The following is an 11,020-nucleotide window of genomic DNA, read 5'->3' as shown; positions in this document are numbered from 1 at the left end:
AGAAGATCATAAGAACTATCTCACACTACCAGTGCCCTGTGGCTCCTGCCATCCTGTAGTACCCAGGAACTGTATTTATTATTTGCTGACTTTTACGTTTTCTTTTACTGCTGCTGTGTTGCGGAGTTGTCATAATAAACATCATTGACTTTTATCCAAGTTGTCGTGGTCACGCCTTCGGGCAGTTATTATTCATGTTACTTACATGTCCAGGGGTCTGATACAACCTCCCAGGTTCCGGTACATCTCAGCCCCTACAACTGAGGCTGCCTCCCGTCAGCTCAGGCCCTCAGTTGTGACAAAACTATTTTATTATAATTACACTATTCTTATTTTCCATATTGTTGTTTAGAGTAAGTGCTGGGAGTAATCCCCTCTTTTTAGATACACAGCAATAATTACCTAGGTAGTATGCTGTTTCAAGACTAATACTAACATATATGCTGTACCGCTTTCTCTCTATACTTATTCAGTGGACTCTCATTCATGATTCAGGGATGCGAACCTCTGTTGTGAGACAAAGGATTACACACCTCTGTCTTACGTGGACAGCAGATCCACATACTTTTTTACTTTTTTCTTTCTCTCTCACTTCCTTCCCCCCACCCCCCTCTTTTTCATTCCCTTCGCCACCCTTCTTTGCTCTTTTTGGTCCTTCCCCACTGGTTTCTTCCTGAATTCCATTCGATATATGGGCTTATTCATATAATACTCCGGTGCACTTTCATTAGTGTGTCTGAACTATTGGCCATTTTTTCCTACTACCATACCCCAATGCACATGCCCAGTTTCATCTGATCTTGGAAGCCAAATGGTGGTGGGCTGGGTCAGTACCTGGAAGGGAGACCGCCAGGGAATACCCAGTGGAGTAGGAAGGCACAGATAAACCATTCTGACAAAAACACTAACAGCAGGATCACCACTCTTTCTTACTTACTTCTGAACTAAAGGGCATCTCTACCTATCCTATATATGCTACAATAAACAATGAATAATAAACATTGTGGACACTTGTGATATACCTGTATCAAATCTCGCGTAATTTGCACTATTAGCATCGTGATCCCAGTGAGTGGGACTACCCTCACACTAATTGGGTCTTATTAATACAAATTTGCTTTGTACTGATCCACGGCAGACGGAAGTAGCATTAACTGTATCTACTTTCCTATCTGGTATCACCTCACATGTTGATGGATCGGAACATATTCTGTTTTTAAAGCTTTGCAGTGTTTGGATGCCAATTTTATTTTATGTGAAGAATTAATAAAAGTTAAGCCTTAATCCTATTACTTACTATCATGTTTGACCGATTTAACAAAGAGTGCGCCCAAACAAGAGTCTTCTTTTCTTTCCTACATTCAATGAGGCACTCCAAACAGGTGTGCTGCTGCACGTAGCAGCCAACATCCTAGTTGCTAGGAGACAGCCGGACTACAGACAGGACAAAGTTGCAGCAGCAACTCATAACACAGCCAATGTGCCAGAGTAGCAGGAAGAATACAATTCAAGTCAAGCGGAAAAGATAGTGCCATATTAATCACTTGCCTGGCATGGTCGCATCAGATGCAACCATGCCTGCTAGTGTTTTATCTGATCTGGTCACACAGGATGCGACCAGTCATATAAACAGTGTTAGCAGCAGCAGGGAAGGGAAACTTCCCTCCGCTGCTGCTGTCAGAGGGACCGGAAGGTCCCTCTGCCTCCCTTTACTCTCCCCTACTGATTGCCATGTTACCAATCACTGCTGATTGGTCAGCACGGTAGGACCCCCCCCCCCTCTCCCTCCAGTGGTTGAAGACAATAGCAGCAGCTGGGGAGTGTAAATTATCCCCCTCCAAGCCCCCTCTGTGTACCTGGAGGCTATCCTGGATTTCAAAATGAAAGCTGCGATGGTCGCAATGTTTCCGATGGTCATAATGTTCCCGTTCGATGTTTGAAAAATATTTAAAAAAAAATCCCCCAAAAATTTTTTCACGTTTTTTTCCCCCACATTTTTTTTTACTAAAATCATTTTGGACAGGGTTAAATTCATGTTCTTCACCTAATTCACTCATAAACCCCCCCCAATGATTTCGGAGCGTTTTTTTGAGAAATAAATCATCAGTTAAATGGTTAAAGCCCTGTAGAACACTGTGAGCCAAGACCGAGTTCAGCGCTCCAGGGATAGTCCAGGTTCCTGTTGCTGGTTCCTGGTTCTTGCTGCTGTTGCTACTACTTCTTCTGGACAGGTTTATAGTGAGGGGAGACTCATGCCTTGAAAAGTCCCCAGAAGGGGTTGAAATGCATTGGTAGGGATCAACATTGGTGGTGTAATGAGGACAATTGCAAGCCTGAGCAGAGTACCAGGAAGCCTACCTGGGACGCCTTCTGGTGATATATCCTCTATGCTCCTATTAAAGAACTGACCGTTGCCAGTTCTTTTTAAGCTGGTAGCTGAAATACTATGGCAAAAGCCCTTCTTTGAGATATTACAGTATGTGGAAGAAGTGTAGAATATTGAATGAACGTTACTGTTTGACTATACTATTCAGACCCTAAAGGAGTGAAATACAAGTTTTATAAGGGAAATATTGTTCATTGCTTTTTTATTGGTAGCGTCTGGAAAACTCGCCTTTCTTTTCATTATAGGAGAAACACTGGATATAGTTGCAAGTCTTCGTTTCTTGTTTAGGCAGCACTCCAATTTTCTAGAGTTGGTCAGTGTCCGCTTCATGTGGTAGAAACCTAGCACTGTACTACACCACACCCAGAGATATTTGCCTGTGCCTGTGATACAGTATTTGTCTTCCATTGCCATACACTGCTGGGACTACTCCACCACGCATTCCTATTATACATTCCATGGATTAATTAGTGCTTATTGCTTGCCACATTCATACACCTGTTAAAGGGGAGTACGTTTTAGTAAGTAATGAATCCCCAGTTGTTTAATTAACCTTGTGGCAAAAAATGAGTGCCTAAATTAATTAGAGTATCAACGACTTGGTGTCCAAGTAAACTTACGTGAGCATACATATTAGAGTCCTGGGCAGAGATTCATACCAAAATAAAACCTACTCTGGCATTAGAGGCAAAATTCAGGAAGGTTCTTCAAGAACCAAAACTATGATATATTCACTTACATCATATAAATTCACCATAAATCTGAAGGTACAAATCATGGAGTATATTGTATCATTTATTAATACTGTTGAGACCCAATGGTACCTAACAGCCGCATCCTGAAAATTCAGTATCTACATAAGATGAAACTGGAAAAGCAGAAACCAGGGCTGTTTCTAGACAATCTAGGTCCCAGTGCGAGCATAAAAAAAATGCTCCCCCCCAAATACAAATTAAAAAATGCGCCCCCCCCCAATAGACATAAAAAAAAAACTTATTTTGTGCGCGCGAGGGGGCTTGACCTTGCTAAAATGGGCATGGCCTCGCATGAAAAGACTACCTTACACCCCAGTTTTTGACCCTGCAACAACAGACTTCAACCATCACAGGAGAAAAAAAACATTCCACCATATTAAGCCCCACACAGTAATGCCCCTTCCACCATATTATGCCCTCTGCACCATATTGTGCCATACACCGCAATGCCCGTGATACATTATGTCCTACAGTAAAGCTTCTAATAACTTTAAAATTACCTGCTCATTGCTAGGGGTTTCATGTGCTGGATGTCATGCTCGTTGCCAGGGGTTTCATGCTCTGGGATACATGTTCATTGAAACATTTTGGTGCTAATAACCCCATTCTAAAAATTCCAGTAAGTTTCACATCTGCATTGCAGAATGAAGCAGCTGTCATCTAATTTCTTTGCACTTCTCACTAATTCAAGGGGTTTAGTATGAAATACCTACAATCAAAATCCCGACGGTCAAAATACCAACAACAATTGACCGACGGTCAAAATCCCTACAAGGTCAAAATACTGACAAGGTCAAAATACTGACATTTAAAATACAAACAAGGTAAAAATACAGACTTTTAAAATGTCAACAGGTCAAAAAATTTACACAGTTTTCATTGTTTTTTTGGGTGTGTATGTCAACATAGGTTGACATGGACACCGTATGCTTCGGGCACGGTGCTTTGCTGTGCTCGGCACACTATTATATTGCCCCTTCATGTCCACTGGGATGGTACAAGTATGAACAAGTCAGTTTTAATGAAAAGATCATGAAAAACTCTTTGACCTGTCAACATTTTAACTGTTGGTATTTTGACAATGTAGGGATTTAGACCTTGTCGGGATTTTGACCATCGGTCAATGGTTGTCGGTATTTTGACCTTCGGGATTTTGATTGTAGGTACATTGACCGCATCCCAATTCAAGATGCCATGCCGATATACTGTTAATATATCCATTGTGAGATTAAATTATGCTGAGAGAAGGAATGTGTTTTATTCAGATTTATGATCCTGCAATGCTCAAGAAATCTTGTATTTAATGTTCCAGTCATCCATCCAATGGAATGGACCCCACACTTACAATGAATAGTGTATTCAACATATTTTGAATTGCATTTGATAAAATCTTTAATCAAAAGGTCTCTTTAATCATGAATGGTTGAAAATAATTATATTTATATTGGCAGAATTTGCAGATAATACATCCAATGCTTTCAAACAGAAAAACCCAATGGGCCTCTGCTGTAGCCAAAGACAATTACTGTCTCTTACATAGTATTTTATTTTTTATCTCAAATGAAAAACTAGGGTTTATCATATAGATTTAGTGCTTTGTCAAAAATGACATTAACAGAATATTCTAATATTGACTTTAATTTATCATATATGGTTTTCAAGGTTTGAAGAGGAAGAATATAAAATCATATACAGTTTGGCAATTCATCAAACAATTTTTCAGTTTTGCACAAATGAAATTCATTCTTTTAGGGACAAGATTTCTCCAGTTGCTTGCTCAAACGTGAATCTTAAGAAACATAATCATATGCGTTTCACCTGACAAAACTTTCTTCAGGGGTTATTCTTTAATTGGGCAAGAAAAAAAGGCATTTGGTTTACCCCAGTACCCTGAATGATAACAGTAACCAGATATAAATCCCACATAATAATAGACTTCAGAGATCTTCGTTACACATATTTGCGCAAATGTGTGGTTAAGCCCCAAAGCCGCATCAAGGCGTCTCTGTATATTTGGGGTCCCTAGCGCTATATCTAGGTGCACGGTGTGGCACCCCAAAACACCAGCATAAGCCAGAAAGCCCAGCGTAGCATACCAGTGAAAAAACTATAGTGTTAATAAATTAGCATTTAGGAAGCCGAAGCTATAGAGAGGGTGATACATACATGAAATGTAATTAAAGTAGAGAAATAGTGTTAAAAAATTAATGAGTGAAAAGTGTTAATAGAATGTAAAGGTATGCCACACTAAAGCCACCCAGCTCAGCCAGTCCAGAGGCTCCACACCTCACACCTCCATTACCCCAATCTGGATCTAATATTAACCAGCAAGGAGCCACATGATAATGGCTCCTTACTACAATATGTCTAAGCTAAGCGCTACCTACCTTGGAGCAACCCCATAATGCTCCATGTGGCATGTCAGGGCCTGCACCTCCACCTAATGCAGGAACCTCTCTGCCTCTCACAACAGACATATATATTGGTAGATGCTCAATTAGCTTAGTGATATCATTCAGGTGCTCGAAAGGGAGGGGTATTTCTGAGCAAGAAAAAAAGGCATTTGGTTTCCCCCAGCACCCTGAATGATAACAGTAACCAGATATAAATCCCACATAATAATATAATTCAGAGATCTTTGTTACACATATTTGCGCAAATGTGTGGTTAAGCCCCAAAGCCGCATCAAGGCGTCTCTGTATATTTGGGGTCCCTGGCGCTATATCTAGGTGCAGGGTGTGGCACCCCAAAACACCAGCATAAGCCAGAAAGCCCAGCGTAGCATACCAGTGAAAAAACTATAGTGTTAATAAATTAGTATTTAGGAAGCCGAAGCTATAGAGAGGGTGATACAAACATGAAATGTAATTAAAATAGAGAAATAGTGTTATAAAATTAATAAGTGAAAAGTGTTAATAGAATGTAAAGGTATGCCACACTAAAGTCATCCAGCTCAGCCAGTCCAGAGGCACCACACCTCACACCTCCATTACCCCAATCTGGGTCTAATATTAACCAGCAAGGAGCCACATGATAATGGCTCCTTACTACAATATGTCTAAGCTAAGAGCAACCTACCTTGGAGCACCCCCATAATGCTCCATGTGGCATGTCAGGGCCTGCACCTTGTGAGAGGCAGAGAGGTTCCTGCATTAGGAGGAGGTGCAGGCCCTGACATGCCACATGGAGTATCTGAATGAATGAAATATTCTTATTTAATACTTTGTTCTTTACATAGTTGAATGTGCTGAGAACAAAATCACACAAAAATTATCAATGGAAATCAAATTTATTGACCCACGGAGGTCTGGATTTGGAGTCACACTCAAAATTAAAGTGAAAAAAACACACTACAGGCTGATCCAACTTTGATGTAATGTCCTTAAAACAAGTCAAAATGAGGCTCAGTAGTGTGTGTGGCCTCCACGTGCCTGTATGACCTCCCTACAACGCCTGGGCATGCCCCTGATGAGGTGGCTGATGGTCTCCTGAGGGATCTCCTCCCAGACCTGGACTAAAGCATCCGCCAACTCCTGGAAAGTCTGTGGTGCAACGTGGCGTTGGTGAATGGAGCGAGACATGATGTCCCAGATGTGCTCAATTGGATTCAGGTCTGGGGAACGGGCGGGCCAGTCCATAGCATCAATGCCTTCATCTTGCAGGAACTGCTGACACACTCCAGCCACATGAGGTCTAGCATTGTTTTGCATTAGGAGGAACCCAGGGCCAACCGCACCAGCATATGGTCTCACAAGGGGTCTGAGGATCTCATCTCGGTACCTAATGGCAGTCAGGCTAACTCTGGCAAGCACATGGAGGGCTGTGCGGCCCCCAAAGAAATGCCACCCCACACCATTACTGACCCACTGCCAAACCGGTTATGCTGGAGGATGTTGCAGGCAGCAGAAGGTTCTACTTGGCGTCTCCAGACTCTGTCACGTCTGTCACATGTGCTCAGTGAGAACCTGCTTTCATCTGTGAAGAGCACAGGGCGCCAGTGGCGAATTTGCCAATCTTGGTGTTCTCTGGCACATGCCAAACATCCTGCACAGTGTTGGGCTGTAAGCACAACCCCCACCTGTGGACGTCAGGCCCTCATACCACCCTCATGGAGTCTGTTTCTGATCATTTGAGTAGACACATGCACATTTGTGGCTTGCTGGAGGTCATTTTGCAGGGCTTTGGCAGTGCTCCTCCCGTTCCTCCTTGCACAAAGGCGGAGGTAGCGGTCCTGCTGCTGAGTTGTTGCCCTCCTATGGCCTCCTCCACATCTCCTGATGTACTGGCCTGTCTCCTGGTAGCGCCTCCATGCTCTGGACACTACGCTGACAGACACAGCAAACCTTCTTGCCACAGCTCGCATTGATGTGCCATCCTGGATGAGCTGCACTACTTGAGCCACTTGTGTGGGTTGTAGACTCCGTATCATGCTACCACTAGAGTGAAAGCACTGCCAGCTTTCAAAAGTGACCAAAACATCAGCCAGAAAGCATAGGAGCTGAGAAGCGGTCTGTGGTCACCACCTGCAGAACAACTCCTTTATTGGGGGTGTCTTGCTAATTGCCTATAATTTCCACCTGTTGTCTATTCCATTTGCACAACAGCATGTGAAATTGATTGTCAATCAGTGTTGCTTGCTTCCTAAGTGGACAGTTTGATTTCACAGAAGTGTGATTGACTTGGAGTTACATTGTGTTGTTTAAGTGTTCCCTTTATTTTTTTGAGCAGTGTTTTTATATATATATATATATATATATATATATGCAACAGCAATGAAGTAGACAGGTTTTAAGACTCTGTGATAGTGTAGGACCTGCATGAAGGTGGGGTACCTCGGCGATCGGTTTGCAGGCATCCGTGCATTGGCCAATCCACTAACTAAACCTCCATCTTTTATTTATTGAATTGTTGAGGATCAGTGAGCTTACTTTGGTGAGTGCTGGGTTTTCTGTTTGTATATATATATATATATATATATATAAAACAGTGTTTTATATATATATATAACAGTTTTACTAAACCACGGGTTCAGTACTACATAAAACAAAACCAAGTTGTTCACACCACAACTTAGGGTAACAAGAATCTCCCTGGCTGTTTAATATCACACAGCCGTCAGGTGGTTATAGAAACAGCATACAGTCTACCAAAACAATGAATCAAGCAGTGTAAAACCTTTTGCTAACAGCACTACAAATAAATAAGCAGCGTCCCGTTTCAGTGAAAGTGCGTCTTGACAGAACCACTGATACCGAACTCCCTTCAGACATATGCAGTCTTCCAGACCCCTGACACTAGCCCTCTTACAGGCCCTAGCTTCTGGCTGCTAGTCAGCATCAGAGGTCCTGCACCTGTGAAAGCTTCAGCCCTTTCTAGGTATCCTACAGGTGCACAATTACTCAGCCACCCTGGCTGTAGAACTCACAAGACCTGGGCTGACCTTTGTGGATGGGGCCCGCCCTCTTCTCCCATCCACCCCCAGGGACCCTTACTGGTTTTCTACAAAACTAAACTACAGGAGCTAAAATAGTTCCTGCTGTCTCCCAGGGGTTTTTCTAAAGTCTGCTGTAGGCATTTTCCAGGTCATCGCAAAATATGGAACGGATCCCATTTCCATTTTGCGAGGCTCCTTTCGACTGGTCTGACAATCCACTTCAGACCGTCTGGAGTCTCTCTCATCACATACCTTCCCCCTACGCTTTTCCTTACTATGGAAAGTAACTTTTCCTTCCAGGGGCTTTACGGTCTCGTAGCACCTGGACAAAGCGTCAGCATTTTTGTGATGGGTTCCAGGTCTATGTCCCACCTTGAACTTGAACTGATGAAGTGCCAAAAACCAACGTGTTACTTTAGCATTGACTTCCTTATTCAACTGCACCCAACGAAGCAGAGTATGGTCTGTTACCAGGATAAATTCTTGGCCCAGAAGGTAATACTTAAGAGACTCAAATGCCCATTGAATGGCGAGATGCTCCAACTCGACAATGGTATATCTTGTTTTCCTGGGTACTAACTTTCTGCTTAAGTAAAGGACTGCCTGCAAGGTTCTCCACTAACTCGTCAACTCGCGGGGTATGCGTCAAAACGTGATACTTGATTACGTTTTTGGAAATCATTGCAAAACCGAATTGTCCCATTTGGTTTTGATACAAATACTATGGGATTGGACCAATTGCTTTGTGATTCCTCAATCACACACAGGTCCAGCATTTCTCGGACTTCTGTGGCACAGCTTTCCATCTCGCCTCGGGTATCCAATATGGTTTTTGTCTTACGATGACTCCTGGTGGTGTATAAATTTCATGCTCGGTCAGAGATGTTCTTCCAGGCTTGGATAAGAAAACATCTTGATTCCGATCAACCAGAGCTCTCACCTCTGCTACCTGTTGTCGAGTTAGAGTTTCTCCTACAGGCACTTCAGCCACCTCTGGTTGAGAAGCAGCCAGAGCCGACGTGGATCCTCTTTTAACCAAGGTTTGAGTAAGTTGACGTGATAGATCTGTTCTGGGTGTCTTCTCCCAGGTTGTTTGACCTTGTAATTAACTGGACCCACAGCCTCTATGATTTCATAGGGTCCATGCCAATGAGCATACAACTTACTCTCCAGAGTTGGAACCAGGACTAATACCTTATCCCCCGGGTGGAACTGCCTCATTTTCGCAGTAGCATCATAATATCATTTCTGGCAGGGTTTGGCTTCAACAAGATTTTCCAGGATGATAGGAGCAATCATGTGAAGTCTCTCGTAGAGCTGGGCTACAAATTGTATCACACTGGGTTCTTCTGGGTGTTGTCTTTCCCAACTTTCCTTTATCACATCCAGTATGCCTCTAGGCTGTCTCCCGAAGAGTAGCTCAAACGGGCTGAACCCTGTGGAGGCCTGCGGGACTTCTCATATGGCAAACATTAGGAACGGCAGTACTTCGTCCCATTCTTAGCCATTCTCACTAACAGCTCGTCTTATCATAGACTTCATGGTTCTATTGAACTGCTCCTCCAGACCATCCGTTTGCGGGTGGTAGACTGAGGTATGCAGCCTCTTTTTTTTTTTTTTTTTTAACAATTTTTTTATTGAAGCACAGAGCAATCAGTAACAGACAAGACAAATAGATACAACATATGTAACATTCTGAAGTGAGCACTTTGATACAATATGACTATGTTGTTACATTCCATTCAAAAAGAACCTTAGCTGACACAAATAAAACAGTTCTAGACACAATAATGAAAACCACTTGGTAAATCTGCATATTACAGCAGAGAATATCTGCACTGAATGCCTCAGCTTCACCACTGCTTTTTCAAATTTTCCCAAACCAAAAGAAATAGGAAGCAACTGCTGGTCAGCAGTCTATTTCCCGGAAAACCTTACACTAAACATTATGGTATATTTTAATGAACAGAAATTAATTCAAGACAATATTAGTCACTTAGCTCAACTAGCAATTTTGATAATGCAATCAGGAGGTGAGCATTTCGGCAGCATTCTGTTGCAATTTACCAAATAGCTTGAGAGCATATACCGTATAAATAATATAAAAAGGTGAATAATAAACTACTAAACAAAGTATTTACGTAGCATTTATGCCGCGAAATGAACAGTACTCAGACACAATGGTAATGTATGAGAAACAAAGTCAGGTTCACATAAGTTGAACAATGATTACTGAGGTGACCATTATAAAGCAGTCACCAAAAGCATCATGAAAAAATAAATAAAATCAGTGTTTAAACAAAGAAATAATACAAATTATAAGAAACGTTACAGCAACAGGAGAGAGTACAAAAAATAAACTGAATTAACAAAAACAAAAAAAAAAGGGGGAAGAGACGTATATGCATGACACATCAGGCAAGTATTGATATCCATAAGGCTTCG

General features: G+C 42.1%; 1 pseudogene; it reads left to right on the top strand.

Annotated features, from left to right (window-relative positions):
* The first annotated feature begins 756 nt into the window (after positions 1-756).
* On the top strand, positions 757-875 carry LOC134952205 (5S ribosomal RNA; annotated as a pseudogene).
* Positions 876-11,020: the final 10,145 nt, after the last annotated feature.

This window comes from Pseudophryne corroboree, chromosome 1, assembly GCF_028390025.1.
Source record: "Pseudophryne corroboree isolate aPseCor3 chromosome 1, aPseCor3.hap2, whole genome shotgun sequence".
Classification (NCBI taxonomy): Eukaryota; Metazoa; Chordata; class Amphibia; order Anura; family Myobatrachidae; genus Pseudophryne; species Pseudophryne corroboree.
This window is presented reverse-complemented; position numbering and strand designations above follow the sequence as displayed.